This window comes from Melopsittacus undulatus, unplaced genomic scaffold (genome assembly GCF_012275295.1).
Source record: "Melopsittacus undulatus isolate bMelUnd1 unplaced genomic scaffold, bMelUnd1.mat.Z mat_scaffold_417_arrow_ctg1, whole genome shotgun sequence".
NCBI lineage: Eukaryota > Metazoa > Chordata > Aves > Psittaciformes > Psittaculidae > Melopsittacus > Melopsittacus undulatus.
In genome coordinates this window covers 45,001-52,500 of record NW_022994310.1, presented here as the reverse complement: position 1 = coordinate 52,500, position 7,500 = coordinate 45,001, and positions in this window count along the sequence as shown.

Below are 7,500 nucleotides of genomic sequence, written 5' to 3'. Positions count from 1 at the left end.
AGGCTTCCGCAGCCCGTTTCTTCTTTCGTATTTTCCTTCCCTTCCACTCACGGATTCCGTTCTCGGTCTGTCCGTCCGTCCGCCCGCCAGTCCGTCCCTGCCTCCCTCCCTCTCTGTCTGTCTCCTTTCCCCTACGCCTTCATTTGATTAAAAGAGGAGGTGTCGGGAGCTGCCGAGAGCGGAACAAAGCCGGCTCGTTTCTGTCCGAGAGGTCGCGCGGCTCCGCGGCCAGGCGGCAGAAGGCAAGTCCCGACAGGGCGCGGCTTCCCTCGCCGCCGCTGCCCTCCCTGCCGCGCTTCCAAAAATCAGACGGAGGGAAGGGGCGTGGGGCCAAACAAGAAGGAGAGGAGAGAAGAGAAAAGCGAAAAGAAACCACGAACCGAGAAACCCCAAACGAACCGCACAGAGAACCCGAACGGGAAAGAAAAAAAAAAAAAAAAAAACAAACAACACACGCGTGCACACACAACACACCCCCCCCCCCCCCCCCCCCCCCCCCCCCAGCCCGCCATCCCCGGCCCGCCTCCGCCTGCGCCAGGCTCCCCACCTGCTCCCCGACCACCGTCTCCTTCCTTCCCGGCTGCCTACCTGCCTGCCGTGCCCCTGCAAAGTGAGCGCGGGACTGCCCGCCCGCTGGGAGCAGCCGCTGTTTACCTCGCTTGGCGGGAACCCGCTTGCCGAGCCGGGGCGGGGGGGGGGGGGGGAACGGGAGGGGGGCGAGCGCGCAGGCGCAGAGCGTCAGGCTGCCGAACCCTGCCCCCTCCGCCCAGCGGCCAGCGCAAGGGGGAGGGGGAGGCGGGGAGGGGGGGGGGGGGCCGGGGGCCAGGGCCGGGGCCCGAGGGCGAATGTGGAAGGCGAATGCGACCTTCAACCTTCCCTGCCGACGCCCCTGCAGTACCGTAATCTGTGCATTTACTGGAGCACAAACGGTTTTTCTTACCGACCGCTTTTCTGTCCCGGCAGGTACGTCCCTGCGCGGAGATGCCTCAGCAGGGCCTGGCTCTCGCCTAGGCTTGCCTGGGGCCCCGGTGCTGGGGACGAGGTGGCGGCACCTCATAATGTTCACGCGTACGCACCGCACCCCACCCCCCCAACCCCCCAACCCCCCCCCCCCGCACCTCAGGGCTGCGCTTCACTTCCCCCCCCACCCGCGCTCCCTACCCGTGTCCCTGTTTCTCGGAGCTGTCCCTGCCAGGAGCTCCTGCTCGGTGTCCGGCGCTGCTCCCCCCCCTCAGCGCTCGGAGAGCCAAGTTGCCTGGGAGCACTGGGAGGGACTGGGAAGGACTGAAAGGGAGTGGGAGCACCTGCAGCAGGTAGTGGGAGCACTGAGAGGGATTGGGAGTTGAGCATGCTTGCAAGTGGGAAGACCTGGAGCAGAGACTGGGAGCACTGGGATATTGAAACCCCAGCAGTATCTGAGACCACAGAGGCCTACATTGGTTTGTACCGGTGCAAACTGGTCCGTACTGTTCCATAATGGGACGTGTAAATGTGCAGATGACACCAGCTCGGGTGGCAGCATTGATTTGTTGGAAGGAAGGAAGCTCTGCAGAGGGATCTGGACAGGCTGGAGCCATGGGCTGGGGCCAACGGGATGAGGTTCAGGAAGGCAAAGTGCCGGCTCCTGCACTTGGGCCACAACAACCCCCTGCAATACTGCAGGCCTGGGGAAGAGCAGCTGGAAACTGCTCATGGGAAAGGAGCTGGAGGTGCCGATTGATGGAGCTGAACGTGAGCAGCTCGTGCCCAGGCAGCCAGGAAGCCTCCAGCATCGTGGGCTGGATCAGCACCAGTGCGGCAGCAGGGCCAGGGCAGGGATTGTGCCCCTGCGCCGGGCACTGGGGAGGCCGCACCTCGACTCCTGTGTTCAGCTCTGGGTCCCTCACTGCAAGAGAGACCTTGAGGGGCTGGAGTGGGGCCAGAGAAGGGCAATGGAGCTGGTGCAGGGCCTGGAGCACAAGAGAGATGGGGAAGGGCTGAGGGAGCTGGGGGGTTCAGATGGAGAAGAGAAGGCTCAGGGGGGACCTGATGGCTCCCTCCAAGTGCCTGACAGGAGGATGGAGCCAGGAGGGGCTGGGCTCTGCTCCCAAGGAACAAGGGATGGGACGAGAGGAAACGGCCTCGAGCTGCACCAGGGCAGGTTTAGATGGAGCTGAGGAACAATTCCTGCCCCAGAGGGTGCTCAGGCGTTGGAGGAGGCTGCCCAGGGCAGTGATGGAGTCACCACCCCAGAAGTGCTCACACACCCTCAGTGCCATGGGTTAGCGGTGGCCTCGACAGTGCTGAGATAGATAAGGCCTGCACTGGATGAGCTTAAAGTTCTTTTCTGACCTGGTTGATTCTATGATTCTATGATCCTTTTTGCTGAGGCACTGGTGAACCAGGGGTTTTCTTTACTGTGAGAGTGACAGAGCACTGGAACAGGTTGCCCAGGGGGGTTGTGGAGCCTCCTACATTGGAGATATTCAAGGCCCGCCTGGACATGTTCCTATGGGATGTACTCTGGGTTACCCTGCTCTTGAGGGGGGTTGGACTGGATGATCTTTCGAGGTCCCTTCCAACCCTCGGGATTCTGGGATTCTGTGTGAAGTGCACATGACACAGCAAGTGATCTGTGTGTCTAGTGCACCGGAAGGTGAACAGTTCCTTTTGGTGTTAGATCTGTAGAGGCAGATTTATCTCCAAAGCAAATCAACCATGTCCCAAGGAAACAGGCAGGGAATTCTGAGCTGTATCTTGAACACTGCCAGGGATGGGGCAGCCACAGCTTCTCTGGGCACCCTGTGCCAGTGTCCCACCACCCTCACAGGGAAAAACGTCTTCCTGAGATCTCTTCTCAGTCTCCCCTCTCTGTCACATTAAAGCCCTTCCCCCCTGTCCCATCCCCACAGCCCCTTCTTCTCCCCACAAGCAATGAGCCCAGATCCCAGGAGCTCCCCTCAGCGGCCGCAGCTCCGCTGCCGCCTCAGCAGCACAACTGCACACCCACTGCAAAGCGGCCACACTGGGGAAGTCACCTGAGGTGCTCTTGGCAACTCCTAAAGCACCCCAGGATCGCAATCGCCACCCACCTCGTTCCACGCTCCTGTGTCCACGGGCGTCACCGGCTGCGAGACACCGAGATGGGAACCACCAGAGGACCTGCTCTTGCCTCCTGCACCGGTAGCTTGTGTTCCGTGGGGCAGCTGTCGTCTCCTAGAGCTTCTGCTGAGGGGTTCCGTGGGGTTCCGTGGCCTCACACACCTGAACACGGAGTGTTCCACAAACAGGAACCCCCGTGGTCCCCGTGTCCCCGAGGTCATCGTGACGCGTGACCTCTGACTGAGTCCGTGGGGTGCTCCCGTTTGAGTGCGGCTGGAAACGCGTTGTGGGTGCGTGCTGTGAAGGGAGGAGAAGCTGTCGGGAGATGCGCTGCTGCCACGGCAGCTGTAGGAGGAGAGGATGGGTGGAGAAGTAGGCACCGGGCTTGTGCCCAGTGGGAGGTGGCTGGGGAAAAGGATGCCCGAACGCACCCCCCAGAGCTCAGGGCTGCGCTTCACTTCCCCCCCCCCCCCCCCCCCCCCCCCCCCCCCCCCCCCCCCCCCCCCGCGCTCCCTACCCGTGTCTGTTTCTCGGAGCTGTCCCTGCCAGGAGCTCCTGCTCGGAGTCCGGCGCTGCTCCCCCCCATAGAGCGCTCGTAGAGCCAAGAACGCTTTTCCTCCCCTGCCGGGGCGTTGCTACGGCGCTCGCCTCCCCCTACCGCTGCTCGGGGGCTCTCCGCTCCTCCGCGGGGGGACGCCAGGTAGACCTGGTGGCCCGGGAGCGGCCGCCGTCTTCCCCCCCTTTCCGCCCGTGCCTTCGGGTAGACCTGGCGTCTGCCGGCGAGCCTCCCGGCGGCCGGCCGGCCATGTCGGGAGGGAAGCGGGAGGGGGGGGGGGGGGGGGGGGGGGGGGGGGGGGGGGCGCAGCGGCTCCTGCAGACCCACAGGTGCGGCGGCTAGTGTCTTTCAGTCTGTCTCTGCTTAGAAGCTTGCAAGGGGAACGCGATCTTCAGCCCTCCCTGCCGTCGCCCCTGCGGTAATCTGAGCATTTGCTGGAGCACAAACGGTTTTTATTACCGACCGCTTTTCTGTCCCGGTAGGTACGTCCCTGCACGGAGATGCCTCAGCAGCATCTGGCTGTCGCCCGGGCTTTCCTGGGGCCCCGGTGCTGGGGACGAGGTGGCGGCACCTCATAATGTTCACGCGCACGCACAAACACACACCCCCCCCCCCACCCCCCCCCAACCCCCCCCCCCTTTTTTCCTCCGCTTCGCTGTGCTTTCCCACTCCCGTTCTCTCGTCATTCTCTCTCCGGAGTTAAAGCCGGAGCCCGCAAAGCAGGGAAGCGGAAGAACGGTGGCTGGGGAAAAGGATGCCCGAGCGCAGCCCCCCCCCCCCCCCCCACCTCAGGGCTGCGCTTCACTTCCCCCCCCCCCCCCCCCCCCGCGCTCCCTACCCGTGTCTCTGTTTCTCGGAGCTGTCCCTGCCAGGAGCTCCTGCTCGGAGTCCGGCGCTGCTCCCCCCCATAGAGCGCTCGTAGAGCCAAGATCGCTTTTCCTTCCCTGCCGGGGGTTGTTGTCGTTTCCCCCGCCCGGCTCCCCCGAGCACCTCGGGGAGTTCCCGGGCGGGCTGAGCGCTGGCCCCGCCTGGCAGGCGGCGGAGTCCCTGCCCCTGCGAGCGGCCCCTGGGCTGCGGGGACCCTGCCGGCGAGGACGGCGCCGGGCAGCCGGGGCCGGCTGCACGGCCGCGTTCGCGCCCTGCAGCCAGCCGGCCGGCCCCGCCCGGGACGAGGGACCCGGCTCGCCCCGTCCCTCGCACGGTGCGGAGGGGAGCCCCGCTCTGCGGCGCGTCCTCCTTACCTACGCAGGGGCACCGAGGCGGTCCTCCTGACAGATCCTCTCTGCGGCTCGCGCGTCTCCCCTGGGTGCCTGCCGGCAGCGTGCCCCAGCCCCTGCTCCTGGGCGCGGCCGTCTCTCTGCAGCCCTGCCCGCTTGCCGGCATCTGTCCGGCGAGAAGGGACCGAGAAATACCCGCCCGAAAGAGACCCTACCTATCTACCGAGCGAGCGAGCGAGCGAGCGAGAAAAGGCTGGTGAGTGCCCGGCAGCGCCGCTCGAGCTTGCGAGCATCCCGGCGGGCGGGCGGGGAGCGGGCGGGCAGCAGAGGGGTTGCTGCGGCGCTCGCCTGCCGCTGCCGCTGCTCGGGAGACCCTCGCTCCTCCGCGGGGGAACGCCAGGCAGGCCTGGTGGCCGGGGACTCGGCCGCCATCTTTCCCGCTTTCCGCCCGTGCCTCCGGGTGGACCTGCCGGCTGCCTGCGGCCGAGCGCTGGTGGGGGGGGGCGTAGTTTTCCGTCAGGTCTACCGGGCTCCGCGGGGACTCTGCCGCATTTCCAGGGAACGGTTCCGCTCGCGCCGCCGCTAGCGGGAGCTCCGGCTCGCGCCGGACTTAGCCGCGCTCCCGCGGTGCCGAGGTAGACCTGCCGGCTGCCTGCGGCCGAGCGCTGGTGGGGGGGGGCGTAGTTTTCCGTCAGGTCTACCGGGCTCCGCGGGGACTCTGCCGCATTTCCAGGGAACGGTTCCGCTCGCGCCGCCGCTAGCGGGAGCTCCGGCTCGCGCCGGACTTAGCCGCGCTCCCGCGGTGCCGAGGTAGACCTGCCGGCTGCCTGCGGCCGAGCGCTGGTGGGGGGGGGCGTAGTTTTCCGTCAGGTCTACCGGGCTCCGCGGGGACTCTGCCGCATTTCCAGGGAACGGTTCCGCTCGCGCCGCCGCTAGCGGGAGCTCCGGCTCGCGCCGGACTTAGCCGCGCTCCCGCGGTGCCGAGGTAGACCTGCCGGCGGCCTGCGGCCGAGCGCTGGTGGGGGGGGCGTAGTTTTCCGTCAGGTCTACCGGGCTCCGCGGGGACTCTGCCGCATTTCCAGGGAACGGTTCCGCTCGCGCCGCCGCTAGCGGGAGCTCCGGCTCGCGCCGGACTTAGCCGCGCTCCCGCGGTGCCGAGGTAGACCTGCCGGCTGCCTGCGGCCGAGCGCTGGTGGGGGGGGCGTAGTTTTCCGTCAGGTCTACCGGGCTCCGCGGGGACTCTGCCGCATTTCCAGGGAACGGTTCCGCTCGCGCCGCCGCTAGGGGGAGCTCCGGCTCGCGCCGGACTTAGCCGCGCTCCCGAGGTGCCGAGGTAGACGTGGCCGCGCTCCCGAGGTGCCGAGGTAGACGTGTCGGCCGCTCCTCTTCCGCGGGAGTCCGAAGGGGTCGCTGTTTTTCGCTGCCTCCAGTTGCCTCATCGTAACTGTCGGCTGCGCTGCTGCGCCACCTCGCTGAGCCTAGCGGCCGGTCTTGCTAGCTGCCGCGGGAGGAGACCTATCTGTCCGTATTATAGGAGCGAGTAGTGGCTCGTCTCCGAAGCGGCGCTAGCGAGCGGCTGTCACCCCCGCGGCTCTGCCGTCGATAGCGAGGGGGCACTGGGCAGCCGTGGCGACGCTTCCCGAGGGTTTCGGCTCGTTCGTTCGGCTCTCCCGCGGGGCGAGGGCGAGAGCGAGAGACGACAGACCGGCGGCGGAGGCCGGCACTCGAACGCTGGATGACCGTGGCGGCGGGAACTCGATCCCAGGTCCGAATTATCTTCCCCGCCCGGTTCTCGGTGAGATTTGCGGAAGAGGGCTCCGATGATGGGCAGGGTGGCGGCGGCGGCGAGCCCCGAGCCCCGCCGGTTACGTGCGCACGTCCCGGCGCAGAAATTTAAGCAAGCCCGGGTCCGGCTCGCCGCTTTGCCGCGCTTGCCTTAGGGGCCCCGGTGGCTTGGCCGAGGTGGCGGCACCTCATTTTCTGTCTCCCTCTCCCTCCTTCGTCTCCATTCCTTTTACCTTTCCGTTTACCCTCTCTCGCCGTTCTTTTTACCGGCGTTAAAGCTGGAGCCCGCCAAGCGGGGGAAAGCGAAAGAAGGACGGTGGCTGGCCGGAGGGAAAAAAAGGAGTCGGGCTCGCGGGAGCTCTCCCTCGGCCTTCTTCGGCACCCGGCCCCGACTAAAAAGCAGTCCCCACGGGGTGGGCTCGGGCTGCCCTGGTGTGGCGCGTGGTGTGTGTGCGTGTCTCAGGGAAGCACCCCACCGTTTTGGGCTGCCGTGGGAGCCCCCTTTACTTTTGCTACTTTGTTTTCTCTCTCGTCTTTTCCTCTCTTCCCCCCTTCCCCGACCGATCGATGAGGCCTTTCGGGTCGCGTCGGAGAGGGCCCCCGGCGGGCCGGGCTCGTCTGCGCTCCTCGTCCTCGGACGGGCCGCGGGCGGTGTCCGGTGTTCAGGCTGGGCGGTCTCCTTTCCAGCTCGCTTCCCGTTGCCTGCGAGGTGTCGTTCTCCTTCTTCTCCCCACCGTCACCGCGAGCGAGCGAGCGAGGAGCCGCGGCCGCGTCGGCGGGTTCGAGGTGCGTGCCTCACCGCGTCGGCCGCCGGCGTCCTTCCCGCTCTCGATGTGCTCGACGGCGGGCGCGGGGGAAGTT